Below are 17,057 nucleotides of genomic sequence, written 5' to 3' on the forward strand. Positions count from 1 at the left end.
CTTATTAACTTCATGGCTTCAGCAAAGTAGTGTGAGAATATTGAAATGGAAGGTCGTTTCCGTTTTGATTTTTGTACTTATTGCGGCATCGAAATATGAAACTTTCTAGGCAATAGGCATGCTTCTTATATGACAAATAAAACCTATATATCTTCTTTGGTGTATTTGTATTGCGACTTCCGCAAATGCTTACGTTCAATAATTTTGAAAGAAAGTGTATGAAAATCTCAATGTATGGCAGAAATTTGTGTTTTAGATCTGTCGCCTAGTCGTTACGTCGAAGTGCACTCTCAATACCACCGCCTGGTCTTTTGTTAAAAATTTCCGTCCAACCGATGGCGTGGACATTGTTTAGGCAACAATATGAGAACAGCGGTTTTTACGTTTACCGAGCTAGGGACACAAATTTCTGCGGTGATGACGGATGTACGTGGGAATATAGGATAACTTTCACCTTTATGACAGAATGTGTTCAGGCGTGTTTTTCAAAACTAGAAAATGCACTTGAGCTTGTTAAATTTTTTACAGGCTGATATTTCTATAGAGTGCACTGCTGCGGCAACTAGCTGCTATAAGATGAAGACAGTGCTGGCTGTTCTGCTTATAATTTTAGCGATCTATATGCCATACACTCACCAATGTAAGTATTGTTCCGTAAAAGAACTTGATATTTCTGTTTATCTGTTTGATTTTATGCATCATATATTCTATTACACTTAGAAATTGAAATTATAAACTGTGTATTATCACATGTTTTTATTTCTACAGTACCTATATGTGCATATTTAAATTTATGCATCATATATTCTATTACACTTAAAAATTGAAATTAGAAACTGTGTATTATCACATGTTTTCTTTTTTCTACAGTACCTATATGTGCCATAGGATTCTAACACAGTGCAGTTGGCGTTACGCATGCAAGTTATATTACGGTTCGATACATCCCTCCATAGTTACCTGGGAAAATTATATGTTGCTAAAATAGTTACCTACATGTTATATTGCTTTCTGAAGTACTTATTTCTAGTAACGGTATTCAGCTTCATGTTCAACCAGCTTTCACAAAAACGACACGCGGATGTTGCCTATAGCACGGCCGCGCGGACCCTATGTTAAAGCGAACTGTGATGACTACCGAATCTAGGTGAACGGACCGCTCGAAGCTTCGTGTGCGCTGTGTTCCCGGCGCTTGCTTCGCCTTTAAGTTAAATTGTGGGGTTTCACGTGCCAAAGCCACTTTCTGATTATCAGGCACGCCGTAGTGGAGGACTCCGGAAATTAAGACCACCTGGGGCTCTTTAACGCGCAACTAAATGTAAGTACACCCGTGTTTTCGCATTTCGCCCCCATCGAGATGCAGCCGCCGCGGTCGGGATTCGATCCTGCGATCTCGTGATCCGCAGCCCAACACGACAGCCACTGAGCAACCACGGCAGGTGATTCACGTTGAAGTGAGAGGCAGCAAGAAAATTCACTCGCTGCTCCAGCCGCACTTCTCATTCCAGCGTTGTCAGAGCGAATTTCCTGTGGCCATTCTGTGAGATGTGCTCGTGTTTACTTTTGCGCGCGTGACACCTTGGTTGTCAGTTTAGTTAGTAAGTTAATGTTTCCAAGTTTACAGGACCGGCAGAACTATTATCCTCACTTTGTACATCTTTCCACTAATTTGCTATCGAAATCGATGATTCGCATCTCGGGCGAAATGTGCCTTTTTTTTTTGTGGTAGCAATTACACCGACACCCCACGTGCATTTCTTCTGTCCTCGTCGGCGTGATGTTCCGCATAACGTCCGGAGGAGATAACATCGTCGCCTCGCGCCGTATGCTAAATGTCCGAGTGAAAACGTGTGAAGGTTAGCCGACAATGGCGACGCAATGTCGCCCGCGCAAGGGACGAAAACAGGGAGGAAGCGTGCCGTCTTTCGCTGCACGCGAGGCACGGCAAGGAGAGGCGGTGTGTTCCACTCCGACGTCTGCTGGTTACGGCTGGGCCGCACGGGCCGCATCTTGAAATCGTTGTTAGGTCGCGTGCGCTGCGCCGGGGGTGGGGGGGGGGGGTGTAGGAGAGGGGCGTTCTACTCCCACGGCTGCTTCGTACGGCGCGGCCACGCGAGCCTGCGTTTGCAAGCGAACTGCTATGAGTAGAGAGTCTAGGTACGTGAAGGGTTCAATGTTTCGCGTGCGCTTTGTACTCAACGCTTACTTCGATTTGAAGCGGAAGGGAGAACAAAGATTAATTCCGGTCGCTGCTGCTTCCGCGCGTCCTCACAGAAGGCCGCATTTCGACGGGGGTGAAATGCGAAAACACCCGTGTACTTAGATTAGGGAGCACGTTAAAGAACCCCAGGTAGTCTAAATTTCCACAGTCCGCCACTACGGCGTGCCTCATCATTAGAAAGTTGGTTTGGCACGTTAAACCCCATAATTTAACAAAAGCGTTTTCACAGCTAGTTTCCGCGGTCGTCCAGCGAGATGTGCTAAGTTTGCTAGTGCGTGCGTGGCACTATCGAGTCAGTTCAGTTATAGGAGAATATTTAGACGTTCACACGGACGACAAACTACAACCTTCACTTCGTATAGCTGTCTACTAATTCGCTATTGCAATCGATGCTTCGCCTTTCGGGCGAAACTGCGACTGTTTTCCACTCCAAATATATACTTACACCATATAAATGTTGTCACGTAGTAGTGACGGCAAAGGACACAGTAGCAATAGCGCGAGAGGCGACACTAAGTTTTGATGGGCGAATCTGTGCCCACCAAAGCAAGTTACACTTAAAGCACAACAATAGCTGCGAACAGAGTCGGCGGTCGTCGTCAATCCAATCTGCCGGTCAAGCGCGCCGGCTGTCATACACGAGCCATCGAACGGTCCAGTGTAATCGCTTTTGCCCGTGTGTCTTCCAGAAAGTTCTGCACCATTCGCGTCGCGCATACATGCAATTAGTTTTCACAACCTTCGGTGACAACAGACAACGGATAAAACCATCGATAACATTCTAGAAACTTCCGTACATACGTGCGTCTCTTGATGAGCGTTAACATTTGTTAGGCGGTGAAAAGTTAAAAGCGCTCATCCAATAAACGATAAACAAATCCCCCCGTGCATATATATATATATATATATCTTTGGGGCATACATCTTATAACACGACGTTTTCAATTTGGCCATCATTCTGAAGCGCGTCAACTGCTAGCGAGCGCGCATTCGTTGCGCGCAAGCCATTTTTGTTCTAGCAAGTTAATATATTACATTTATCTAACGTATTTGTTTGCTTCGGTATGCCTATGACCCTTGTTCACCATTACGACAGAGTTTCCTATAATATACTAGAGGGAACTCTGGTGCTGAATTCGTTCTGCCACAAAGGGATTGATAGGAAGTACATGGATTTGTCTGATCAATCTGCTTGTGGTTTCAGATGTTATTGTGGATTCGTTAATTACGGGTTTTATGATTTCACTGTCATAAATTCCAGAGCAATCTATATTTTCTAAGTGTAGAAGACGCTGTGAACACGGACACTCGCTACTATTGCACCGGTTCAGCTTGTCGAGCTGGCCAAATCGAAATGCGCCAAGCGTCTCAAAGCACTGGCTTAGCCGCGATGAATTCGTAAGGACGTCATATGTCACTTGTCGGTGCATAATGCGTGGCATAATGGTTGCAATATCGGACGAATGTGCTCGATGTCCTTTGTTCACTACGCAGTACATTATTCATCATTCATTATTATTCATTATTCATGACGCAGTACATTGTTGCAAATGATGAGCTCATAAAGCTACAAAGCGCTTTGATGCCAGAAGAAGGAAGTTTAGACAAAGCCATATACTTCTCCTAATTCCCATCATGGCGCAACCGCCTCCATTGCAGCTCCCGTAGACATTAGCGCAAAAGTTCCTCTTAGTAATTATTGTATGAAACTCTACGACCTTTACCAATTGTAACTCTAACCCACTCAAGTGCCGTCTTCAACGCAGTTTTCAAAAATTATTTTACAATTTTGTCACAGCATCCTCCGATCCCGCTGACGGAAGCCACCGTAAGTATTGCATTTCACGTCCGCTTCTTTTCGGGGAATATTAAAGAGTAGGAAGCATTCTCGATTAAAACGCTACTGTAGGGAAATGAACCATGTTTACTGAGAGCGCTCTGAGAAGTAACTGGCGGCTGAACTATTAGGTAAAACAGAGGGCTTGTGGGACGCGGCCCGAAAAGGTAGCTATGACCTATTTTGCCCGGCCATTCATCATACCACGGGATCTCGGGAGCGGCCAACACCGCGGCCACTAAGGTCAAGTGCCCTAGCGTGTTCTATTCTCGCGCTACACTGTAAAAATGTTTCCCTTCTTAAGGGTATTTTGTTGTCACACTGGTGACACCGTTACCGTCAGAGCTTTACAAAATGTTTATGCAGGACAACAACGAAGCTCTAACTAGTACAATGAATCTTTCCTAGGCACAATAAGTACCGATGACTTCTCCGAACAGCAGCGTGCAGGCCTATAGCTCAGAATGCTTCTTGAGTTCTTACAAGCAAATACTGACTTTGTTGCAAGGGCATTTGAGCGGGGAGTTTCTTCGTTTTCATTGAAAAACATTCTCGTAAAGAAAAAACTTCTGACCAGTCCGGGCCAACTACGATTTGGTTGTTGCTTGAGCATTGCTGTCAGAGGCTCTACGTGCCCTTCTTGATGACTCATTGCCACGCTACCTTGGCTTCTCCCGTACGGTCGCGAGGATTCAGAAGTATTGCTGGCCACATCAGAACGCTGACGTCGCCTATTGCGTCAAGACGTGCCTAGAATAGAAAGCGACGCAATGCACCATCGATTAGGCCATGTGGGATCCCTACGACCGATGGAGCCTCCTTGCCGACCGATTCAGCAGATCAGGAAGGACTTGTGGCCGTGCTTTCTGACGTCAGCATCCTGAAACAAGTGGATCGCCGTGGAGTCAACCGACTGCCTTAAACGTTACGCTGAAATGAAAGCCATGCCAATAGGTAGCGTGGCAGAAGTACAAAAATTCTTCGTTGCGAATATCCTGCTGCGACAAGCGTGCCATAAGTTTTTTCATTACCGACAGAGTAATGACTTTTACAGCTAAGCTTACTCAGACTATCATGCAATATCGCCATACTATACACCGGAGGACAACCGCTTATCACCCGCAGACAAATGCTCTAACGGAACACCTGTATAAGGCATGTTAGCGATGTTCGCAGATGTCGAACACGAGTCGGGGGATTCGATTCTTCCGTACGTGACGTTTGCTTACAACGCAGCAGTGCAAGAGACAACCAAGATGGCGCTGTTCGGGCTTGCTTACGGAAGAAACCCGGTGACAACTCTGGACGTCATGCTTCCGCACGTCACCAGCGAAGACAACCGCGATGTCACTGTGTGTAACCAGTGGGCCAGAGAAGCCTGACAAGTTACCCGCTTGTGTATTCCGAACCGGCAAAAGACGGGCAGTTGACACTACTATCTTTGAGGAAGCTACGTGCAATACCGTCCCAATGTCCGTATCTTCGTTTGGACCCCTATACGCCGTCTGAGTTAGTAAGAAAATTTTCTGACCCTATTTCGGACACTAAAAGATCACTCAACGTATCTGCGTACTTGACTGGTTGTGACAGATGACATTACGCAATCACAGCGGCACCGCTCGCTACCTGAAGCAGTCCATGTTGCGCACCTTAAGCCCTTCTACCTGTGACAGCAAACACTAGGATTTTGTTTCTTCCTGATTTTTTTTCACTGCATGTGCTTTGTTTTATTTTCTCTCAGGTTTGTAGCATCAAGACGATGCTTCTGAAGAGGTGCGCATTCTTTATCTTCAGGTTGGTGAGAAAACGACCAGAGACGCAAACAGAGGGACCTACAGAAAGACTGAAAACGCCACATAATCAGTAGCACATGCGCAGTGAACCAAACTGGTGCGACGGTCGATTTCAAACTCATTTCACTCAGCACAGCAGGCCGATGCTCTAATCATCTGTCGATGACATAGGTGTACACACTCATCCAAGTTCACGGCAAAACGATTCGAGATCCAGCCCGGCAGCCCCATAGTCCCGATAAAGTGCTTGAAGTACGAAAAAAATGCTAATAGCAATAATCATTTCTGTAGTAACTAGGACTGCTTATGTGTGGGAATGCTGAAGCATTGCACCGCTTGTAGGCCTCGGAACGTCATGAACGCGTTCATTCTTGCACTTATAACGTGGGGCTACCTCCTCCCTATTGGCGGTGACGTCACATGCCCAATTACGCACGCACTAGGTCACACCTTTAGTCAGCCGGATAGCCGCGACGTGACGTGCGCAATGACGCAGACACTAATCACACCATTATTCAACTAGAGCTGGAGTCGCCTTGACGTCAGGGAAGCTTTTTCGTCTCTCACCCTGGAAGGCCGGGCTCGATTCCCACCCAGACTGAAGTTTACAGAATTTTCTTTTCAAAGAGATTAATTTACTTTGTTTACAGGAAGGTGCCTTACAAATTTGACGTCGACACGAGCCCTTTTTGACATGTTTTTGCTGTGCTCCGGTGGCTATTCTTGGTACTATCTTTCGGTCACGCCAACTAATTCGGATTCTCGCCGAATAGGGCCCATCATACTTTCGCGCTCAAGTGAAGCAGAGCTCGTGACGCATGTATGAGAAAATGCAGGGAAGAAATGTCGTTTGCAGTGCTATTCCAAGTGAACAATTCAACGGAACCTATCTCACAATGACAGTAGATAGTAATGCATTGATCATTGAATCAATATAGCGAAACTACCTATTGCCACCAATAAAACGGGTCATGTAAGAGGCGTGCACAGCAGAGGGACACTTCCTTCGCCCTTGCCTAAGAGCAGTCCGCACCATCCAGCGCTGCTGCCGCGATGCCAGCGCGTGTCTTCCGCAATGCACGGCACACTGGTGGGTGACGAACGCTTGGAAACGCGTTATACAGCAACCGTGTTCGTTGTGCGCTTCGATGTTGATAATGATACTTTCTGGCATCTGCCATGAAACGGGATGGTGACAAATAGTCGCTTAGCGTACATGATTTAATCAGGTATGCTGTACATCTCAGGCAAGTTATACATGCAGAAGGATTGAGAAGGAACCTATTTATTCTTAGGGAGCGTACACACTAATGAAACACGAGAAAGAAGACAGGACAAGCGCTTATCTCACAAATGAAAGTTTTCATTAGAAGAAAAATATTTGAACCCAGCAATCATGAAAGTGATGTAAATTAGATAAAAAGTCATCGTAGACTCGCGAGCGATTAAGGAATGAGAGCCCTTCGTTTGCCGAGCAAATAGACTTACACAAATGTTCTTGTTCTTGAATATGTTGTATGCTTTAGCAGTCTCACGTGTGCGCTGATCTTGACGTTTTATAATAATTGAACTATCCGCAAAACAAGGGGCTCAGCCGCAATCACGACATTGGCTGACAAGATGCGACGACACTACTCACTTTAAGGAAGTGGCATGTTCACGAAGCCTGACGCATAAACATCGGTGAGTCTGTCCGATGCAGATGTTGCCGCATTCGCAAGGTGTCTTATACACCCTTCGTAAATACAGTGAGTATAATTATAACATGTTTCACAGTGCAAGCGTAATCACGTGATCATGCATATATCTTTGCACGCTTTTCAATCGCAGTGCATAGAGTACCAACTTTCTTGCCACTACAAAAGAAAGAACATCAACGCAATATCGCCAAACCACTTTCTTTAACGTATGCTAAATAGGTGCACATAGGGATTACAGCGGCAGTTCTGCGGTCACTCCGTGACGTGTAAGGCTGATTAACTGGGGATTTGTTGCTTTTCAGCTTCCTTAGCAAACACCGATTAACAGATACAAAGAAGGGAGTGCGAATGCAGGATTTCGAAATCGCCGAGACAAACATCACGTTGCAATCCCATTTTTTACCAGTTTGGAAAGCGCAGGTTCGAAATTTAATAGGGGCTTTGCAGATCTTGGAGCGTACATTCAGCATACGTGTGCTGGTTGAAATCGCAGTCAGGTCGAGAAACTGACGCTCTTTTTGATGTGGAACCTCGCACGGGAACTGAAGTACATTGTCCCTTACCCTGAACGCTTTGAGAACATTCACCATGCTCTAAATATGGTTATCGACGCTACAATAACTAAGCAATCATTCTCATAGCAAAAAATGGACGTCACCAAACCGTCACCAAACCATCAACAGCATAGGCTCCTCTGGAGCCTACGCAGACACTAGAGGCTTGAACCAAGAAATCAATTTGCCATGACCCTAACGTAGAATCAAGGTAGAAACGGAGAACAAGAAAACTTTCCACGAATATATCAAATTTCACGAGAACACGACATTAATAAGTTAGCCTTGCTTCACAATTCAGGTCAGTAATAGTGTCTTTTACACATTTCAACAGAAAGTTACATGGTAAATAATCAAACAGGTCTTGTACATCGACACGGAAGACGCTCAACATTCTAGGATTCTGATTGGTAAAGAAACTTGTAACCATCTCCGAGTTATTGACCAAGAACGGGTCCACAGTGTTTAACAAAGGATTGAACTTGCAGGTTGCTACGAGGCTCGCTCTGAGACAATTTCCCCCAAGGTTATTTCATGTGTATTTGTCTCGGCCGTTAAAAAAACGCTGCAACTCTAATATTTTAAAATTGACCTCCGAGGACTCGCTTTGTTATCAGATCTTAAGCTTGAACGCTTACGGTTCTCGGTGACAGCGTTGGTTCCATGCTCTTCCTTGTCCAAATGTTTTTTGGCTCTGTTTAAGATGAATGATGCACACCAACTAGCTCGGGTCCAAGGTCTTCTATAGCTCACTGTAGATTAGGGCACTGGGTAGGTGCCGCTGTTCAAAGAAACTCTTTGAGCCCGAATTCGAGCAGTGGGTATGTGCCAGTCGGACCGACTGGCACATACCATATTGGTTTTGAATAAATGTCTTGGATGACAACGTCGGTCATTGAGTATGTGCCAGGAGATGTGTGCTACTCTTCAATGAACATCTCGGACGTCAACTTCGGTAACTACGCTGTAAAAAATTGTCCTTTTTTTTACTGGAATTCGACCATCAATTTCGGCTGCCAACTTGTTCCCGTAAAAATTACGGAGCTCAGTTATTCTTAGTCACGGGCCTTGCTTGTGAAATTCACACATTTCCTGTAAAAATTCCACAGACCTGTATTTTTTACGGGTACCATGAGTAAAATTCGCAGTTTTGCTTTTAAATGCCACCGTTGTTGCATACCATGAATTCCGCCTGCGAAAATGAAGCTAGACACGGCGCAACTGCATCTTTAATTTCAATATTGAACATACTGTCCCTTAAGAATATGTTTGCGTACTGTACATTTAATTGCCTGTTTCACGCGGTCTGAATGTTCGAAATCTGGATGTTCTAGTCAGGGTAGTCGGGATGTGGAAGTCTTCCTCTCCTGCAACAAGATGTATCGCACATTGCTGGCTGAAGCTGAAAAAGGCCGCGACACACCTAAGCACCAACGCAGTGCAAATACCGCATCAGAGAAAATATGCAATATACTGAGACCGCTGCAAGAAAAGCCAGTAATTTGCAGGTAATTAGGGGCACCATAATCCTGGCCACTATTTTGTAGCGATGCCTTATGCCTTATTCTATGCTATTCCCATAATTCACCACACGGCTGCCTGATCCCGTTGATAACGTGGGCAGACTGTCGCTCTGACCACTGGCCAAGCGCAAAAAGCCCGAAAAAGCACAGAATCGGAAAAAGCATCGCTACAAAATACCGGCAGTGTCAACAAAGCAAACAGACATAAAGTGGTGGTGGTGATAAACTTTATTGAAAGGAGGGAGGGTAAAGAGGGACGTAGCTGAGGGTTTGGGCTTAAGTAAGGCCCTGGGCCTGCTTGGCCTTTTCCGCCCAGACACTATTACTGACCTGAATTGTGAAGCAAGGCTAATTTATAAATGTCGTGTTTTCGTGAAATTTGATATATTCGTGGAAAGTTTTCTTGTTCTCCGTTTTTACCTTGATTCTACGTTAGGGTCATGGCAAATTGATTTCTTAGCTCTATCAGTTCAAGTTGTCGGTCGATGTCCCCGGAACTGAGCCAGGCTGTCCAGTCAGTCTCGCTGCTGACGGGAGGATGAGAGAACGGGAGCGAGCTGCATTCCCACATTATGTGTGTGAGTGTTCCTGTTTCTGAACAGAGCCTACATTTGTCGCTTTCCAAAGTAAGCGACCAGCTTACCTTATTGTAATGGCCAGCTGACTTTTTGAAACACCACTGACATAGAATGAAAACTTTACACTGTAAAACATTCAGTGATATGCTTTATAATGAACAACAAATACTTCAATACACTTTACTGCACTTTACGTGGCTTTAAAATAATTTCTTGTATAGATGACTTAGCGAAAGGGAACCATTTCTTTAGTTGGCATTGCAAGGTTCTAGCTGCTTGGCAGATGAAAAAGAATCCCTGCGTGTGGTCAACTAGATCATGCTGTGAGGCAAAATAATAACAATGACTCAGTGATCTTCCACATGCTATAAAGAGATCCTTACATTGAATGTGAATACTCTAGAAAAAATAGTGGTTTGCCTTTTATGATAGGTAGAATGACTTTTGACATATTTCCAACGTTAGCACATAAAACAGATGAGAAGGTATATGTGGCAGACTTACCTAGATGTTTCATTCACACCCAGTAATGCGCTGCACCAAGACAAGAACTTTCTTGCTGACTGCAACATTTCCTTTTTTCCCCTTCCTTCCACGGTCTGGGTTAATGCCAAAAGTGCCCCAAATGCCCCCCCCCCCCCAAAAAAAAAAAGATAAGGCAGACATAATTGCAATGAAGCCTATATATGAGGGCAATAAAGAAATGACTTGGATAACCTCGAATTATTTTGAATGCCACAGCTCAGGCTGATTTCACACATATGACATACAAACATTACGATTTTTTGGTTTGAAAGAACACCGGCCTACGAAAGGATTCGAAGTTGGACAAGGTGTTTCATGAGCAAGTGGAATAGGAAACAAACATCGCAAAAAAATCTAGTAACCGACAAAACCTGCTGCGTACTTCTCGTCTTGTCCCTGATTTTCGTGGACCGTTTCACCGCCTAACACCCGGGAAATCTGACTTTTGACTTTTATCATACAGTTGCATCTGGTGTAAGGTGCACCAGGTTGGTCTGACTGACTTTCATGTTATAAAAAGTCACAGATCGTTTTGCTTTTAGATGCAATAAATTTCTCAAGTTCCTTTATTGTTTAATGTGAACACATTTTACCTGAACACATTTTAGACCTGCATATTACCTTGGGGGCTTGCAAACTGAATATACATCTCGCGGCTATAAATATGGCAGCAGCGGGACCTTCTGATTAACAACAATAATTGATGGCAGCTCGCAGCAGGAACCGGAACGCATTACCTTACTTTAATTTAAAACTTACGCCTCAACATTTTCAGCTTTGCAGACGTGTACTGTGAAGCTGAAAGAGTGGAGGCCTAAGTTTCAAATAGTCCAGTGTTATTTTCGATTACACAGAAGCAATGTCTGCCGGTTCCTGCTGCCAACTAACTTCAATTTCTGGTATCAAGCTAGGACACTTATTTTAAAATATCCACAGTGCTGCTAAAGGTGCTTGTAGTTTCGTTCTCTTAACGCCAGTATAATATGTGGTGTTATTACGCATGATGCAAAACAAATACAAGCGTAAAGATAAAATAAAATATACCTTTGTATGAATTCAAGTGTGCATGACGCTTTATCTGTATAACAAATGTGGAAGCAGAAGTAAGCTGCAAACAGCATGCAGAACGCTTGCTTGAAGGTCTTTCTTGCTGCCACAACATGGCTATCAACATGCAGTAGGTACTCTTCAGGAATCCAGATGTCATCACCTAAAAAAATGAGAACAACAGTACTTGCCACTTTTACATGATAGGGCTGACTGCTGCATCAACTGTTTTGTACCAGTAGTATGCAAAGTATATACACTCCAAAAATTACGTTCTAGGGCACTTTCTAATTTTCACTGGGTGTCGTCTGCCACTTATTCCTAAACCAGCAGGCTTTTAGCTTTCTTTGATCCACAAAATATTGTTGCAGGAAAGACACTATTAAATAGCTTTTGAAAACTGTATTGGGAAATTTATAAAGAGTATTTAAATAAATAGAAGTGGTACTATAAGCATGCTCGAACAAAAAGAGCGTATACCATCAGCGCTGGATTAAGGGGTCTAAGGGGGCTTCATCTGGGGCAGTAGGAAAAGGGCCCATTTATTCTAACCTGCTTAGTATAAGGAACCATGGGCAACGGAACCTCGAGGGACATGTATGAAGCGAGAAAACCTGATCGAGACGACGGGGCCCAGCATGCATGCGTTTAGCCCTATCATTTGGGGAGGGCTTGTCGAGCTGCCAAAACAGGAATCCCCCGCCACCTCGACGGGGCTTTCTTTGTTTTGAAGCGAGGTGCATTTGCTTGGAACAGTTTTCGTGGTTTCCTGTCAGTCCGTCTGTCCAGTGCTGTCTGGAGAGGAGGGACAAGGATGAAACACCTAAAACATGTAATGTGGGATGAGGACCTAAATCTCTCTTGCCCCTCGTCACCACCACGCCACCCTTCACCTCTCAAATAGTTCCGCCGCTGTCCTTCTTATAGAAAGGATGTGCTGCAGTACCCAACAGTGCATCCCATTCGCCTTTTCTTTACCGTGATGGTAATTTGGGCGGGGTAGGATGAGTCCGATAGCAGATGATGATGAGTCTGATGGCAGAGTCTAGGCAGGAAAGGAAAGAAGACGCCACACGTGCTTTGGTCCGCGTGCCGTGTGGCATGGAATGTTCACTGTTCAGGCTAGGGTTGTGGAAGAGTGAAGGGGGAAGTTGGAGAGCTGGACACAACGGCCTGTCTCAAGGGCCCATTCCTGCGTAGTGGCTGCGCACACTCGCGCGCGCTCGACGGAAAAAAGTAGTTCAGACTGGCCTTCGAACTTTCCAAAAAGAAGTAGAAAAAGATGACTCAGAGGCGACAGAAAGCGCGTAACTTCGCCCGTGCTAGGAGTCGCCCTCTCCCCTTCGTTCTCGCGCTCGGCGTCGATGGGGCGAAATAAAAATCGAGAACCTCCCAGAACAGACGATTGCTCCTAGCCAATAGGAAGACGCGACCGGAACGAGAGGAGTGAGTTTGTACGAGGAACTCTATGCGTATGTGAACGCCCGCTCTTGCTTTAATAACAGACAGACGCAGCGCGCGTCTATAAAAGGAAGTTGATCGCGGGCTGCGATTCAGCCCCGAGCCACCGGTTAAGCTTGCATAAGCTCGCCCACTGAGGAGCTCCCGGGGGATGCACCACTCTCGGCCAGCCAAGGATCATCCAGGCAGCGTGCACCAGTCATAGGGACAGCCACCGTTGGACACCTGCGGTAGTGTCGGACTGACGAAGTGCCCGGTGCGAAAATGCTCGGTCGGAAGCATCAAAGTGGTACGTCCAAACGAAAGGCGAAGATAGAATGAGAAGGGCATGAAAAGAAGCTACCAATGACAAACTACCTACTGAATGCAGATTCCGTGGAGCAGCACGATCGCTCTACCCAGAGTCCATGTGAAACTCCCAATAGTACCAACTGTGTTTCTATGGAGGACTTGCCGAATCCATCACCACGGTTTTCTGGCAAGAAGCAAGGTTTGACTCATCTTGGGTGTCTGGATCCTGTGAAAACGGTGCGAATCTCGGTCGTCCATATTTCTGAGCAACCGACACTAACCGAGCCCTGTCCTGTTCCTGAGTCAGCAACGTCTATGCTACTCGGCCGGGCCCCTGCCACAGAGCTCCAGGTGCCCGGTCCGCCGCGCCCGATTTCTACTACTGCTGATCAAAAGGTGCCAAACCTCCCCGATGAGCCTCTTTCTACTGACGAGCGCCAGGAAACAACACTCCAAGAACCGTCTCTCTTGTTTCCTGTTAGTCTGGCTTCAAATAATCATGTTCCCAACCACAAAGTGCGCCTCGAGAGGACGAATGAGACGGCTTCTCGTTGCGGCAACAGAGAACTACAGACACCCACGCAGAAACAGGTACGTTGCGAGATTCTCCGAAGTGACCCTGCTAAGTGGCCGAACGTTATTACTAACAGCTTTCGGAGTGTATGTCTTGAGAGAGGGCCATTGTATTTTCAAAATCGGGCAGAAAATTTTGCGTATTCCGAAAGGCAATACAAAACTCAGAAATGCTATGTCACCTCATCTGTTCGTGCGAAGGGCTTTAAATGGGGAGGCGTACGAGCGATACTGGTTAATGTAATCGGAGTACAAAAATTGCGTTTACTGTTTCATGTGCAAACTAATTTCGATTTCAAGCAACCCCAGTGCTTTCACCCCGCATGGCTTCTCTGATTGGAAAAGAGCAGAAGAAAAGGTTTGCGCACATGAAAATAGCGTCGAGCACCGGAACTACGTGGCAGCATGGCTCCCCCGCTCTAACTCGAGCAGCACAATTGACAAGGAGCTGGTTAAGCATCTTGTCACTGAGACAGCTTACTGGACCGAGGTGTTGAAGCGCATAGTCGTTGTAGTTAAACTTCTAGCTGAGCGCAACCTAGCGTTCAGGGGCAGTGAGGAGATTTCTGGTTCACCGAGAAATGGCAATTATATGGGACTGCTTGAGGCCATTGCCAAGTTTGATCACTTTCCGGAGGAGCACATCAAACGCTACGGGAATGAAAGAAAAGGGCACCTATATCGTATCTGTCAAAAACAATTTGTGATGAATTTATCGAGCGTATGGCAAAGGCTGTCAAGGAAGGTCTCGTTGACGAAGTGAAACGCACAAACTACTTCTCTTTAATTGTTGATTCGACTCCAGACCTTACTCACGTGTATCAGCTGTCAGTTGTATTACGATATTGTTTACATGGGAAAGTGTACGAACGCTTTCTTGGATTTGTTCCAATTGAATCGCATACCGGCTTGTATCTTTACGATACCGTGATGTCCCTCTTGACGACCAATGACATCTCAATTGATGATTGTAGAGGCCGAGCTTATGATAATGCGAGTAATATGTCAGGAAAATACAAAGGACTGCAAGCTCAAATCAAACACCTGAACGAATTGGCAGTCTACGTCCCGTGTGCTGGTCATTCACTGAACTTAGTTGGCGCGTGTAGCGTTGACAGTTGCCTTGAGGCAGTCAAATTTTTCACTGTAATTCAGCGACTCTATGTGTGCTTTGCTGCCTCACCTAGGCGATGGAGGTATCGTTTGGACAGCACGGGCGGAACTGGCTAGCAGCTTGTTTTGAAACGTCTCTCTGAGACCAGGTGGTCAAGACACGCTGAATCATGAAAGACCATTCTGAAAAATTTCAATGCAGTCTTGTGTCGCCTTGAAGCTATACCAAAGAACGAGGAAGAAAACGGTGACACCACGAACAAAGCGCACTCTCTCTTCAAGAAAATGACAAAACAAGAGACTGCATTCATGGTGATTTTCTGGAATGAAATCTTGGAGCGCTTTGACAAAACTAGCGTAGTACTTCAGAACCACGCCTAGACATTTCAACTGCTGTAGACCTGCTGAGCTCTCTAGAAGGCTTTGTTAATTGTTTGCGACCTCTCTTTGATACCTTCGAAGAAAGAGCACGCACGCTAAGGTACCAATCAGTGTTATCAGGAAGAGGGCAAGCGCATCGTTTTGAGTAAGCACCCGTGACGCCGAACGATCGTTTTCCAAGTTGTCGCTGATAAAAATCGCCTTCGTTCGAGCCTCCTTGACAACAAAGTGAACTCGCTTGCTATCATATCTATTGAAAGTGGCCTCCTCCACGATTTATCCTTCGAACAGCTATATCTGATTTCGCCAAAGCGAAGGCGCGAAAGATGACATTTTAAAAGAGGACTGTTTGCACTACACATGAATAGTTCCAATAAGTTCATTGTATCGACTCCCAGCCTCAACGTTGCCAATGAAACGCTGAGCAGTGTAATTCAAGATATGCAAACCTTCGTTGTTCGTCTCTTGTTTGTTCATCTTGTGATATTTAGCGTGCTTATAAAGAACTGTACTTTTGTTGTTTTTGATAGTGCCACGGTTATTGGGTGTCGTCCTTGCTTGTCTTACGTTTAACGAAAATATTTTGAAATAATGTTTTTTAATTACAGTTGGTAATTTTCACCTGTATTCTAGTGCATTCTTATGGTGTTTGTATTGCCTTAAGTATTGTATATATCTATTGAATATTTATAGAGTAACGTGTATAACGACTACTGCAGTCTGATGCTTGAATTTTAATAAAGAATGTTCTGGATACAACCATGCGTCTCCTCACGGCATTAAACTTAGTTATGCATACAAAGCCTAGCTTCAGAAGGAATGGACATCTGAGCTGCAATGTCTTTTCTGCTTTCTTGTTCGTCTTGAGTGCATTAAACTTTTCTTTAAAGCCTAGCTTTTGCTGAAAACATAATGCAATTAATCACAAAGTGAACATACGTGTTGGTGTTTACAACAACACGCGTTTCAACCAAGTTTTGTTGTTTTCCTTATAATAATGACAATAATAATAATCGCGTTGATCGCACTTCGTTATTTTTAATTTGGTGGAATTAAAATGAAACATGACATATTTCCAGTAGCGTAGCAGGCGCCAGGGGATCAGTATAGAAAAAGGGGGCCTGCATGCGCATCAGCCCAGTGCCCCAGTTTTTCTTAATCCGGCCCTGTGTACCACGCGCATACCCATTTGGAGACATAAATTTGCGACAAACTTGACAATATCTTTTAACCATTCCTGTATATCTGTGCTTTTGAACTTGACTATGACTCATATGCATAATTAGCAATTTACGAGCCATTGTTATAGTTACTTGTGGTGAAGATTGCAGGCACATAAAAATTCAGATACTGGCGCTCTGGCAGCATACTGAATAACAGTAAGCAACCAGAAAATGAACTGAATATTAAGGATGATATTTCCATGTAGTTGGCTGACTCCGTAACCCATGGAACTGGTA

The sequence above is a fragment of the Dermacentor andersoni genome, chromosome 8 (genome assembly GCF_023375885.2).
Source record: "Dermacentor andersoni chromosome 8, qqDerAnde1_hic_scaffold, whole genome shotgun sequence".
In the NCBI taxonomy this organism is placed as follows: Eukaryota; Metazoa; Arthropoda; class Arachnida; order Ixodida; family Ixodidae; genus Dermacentor; species Dermacentor andersoni.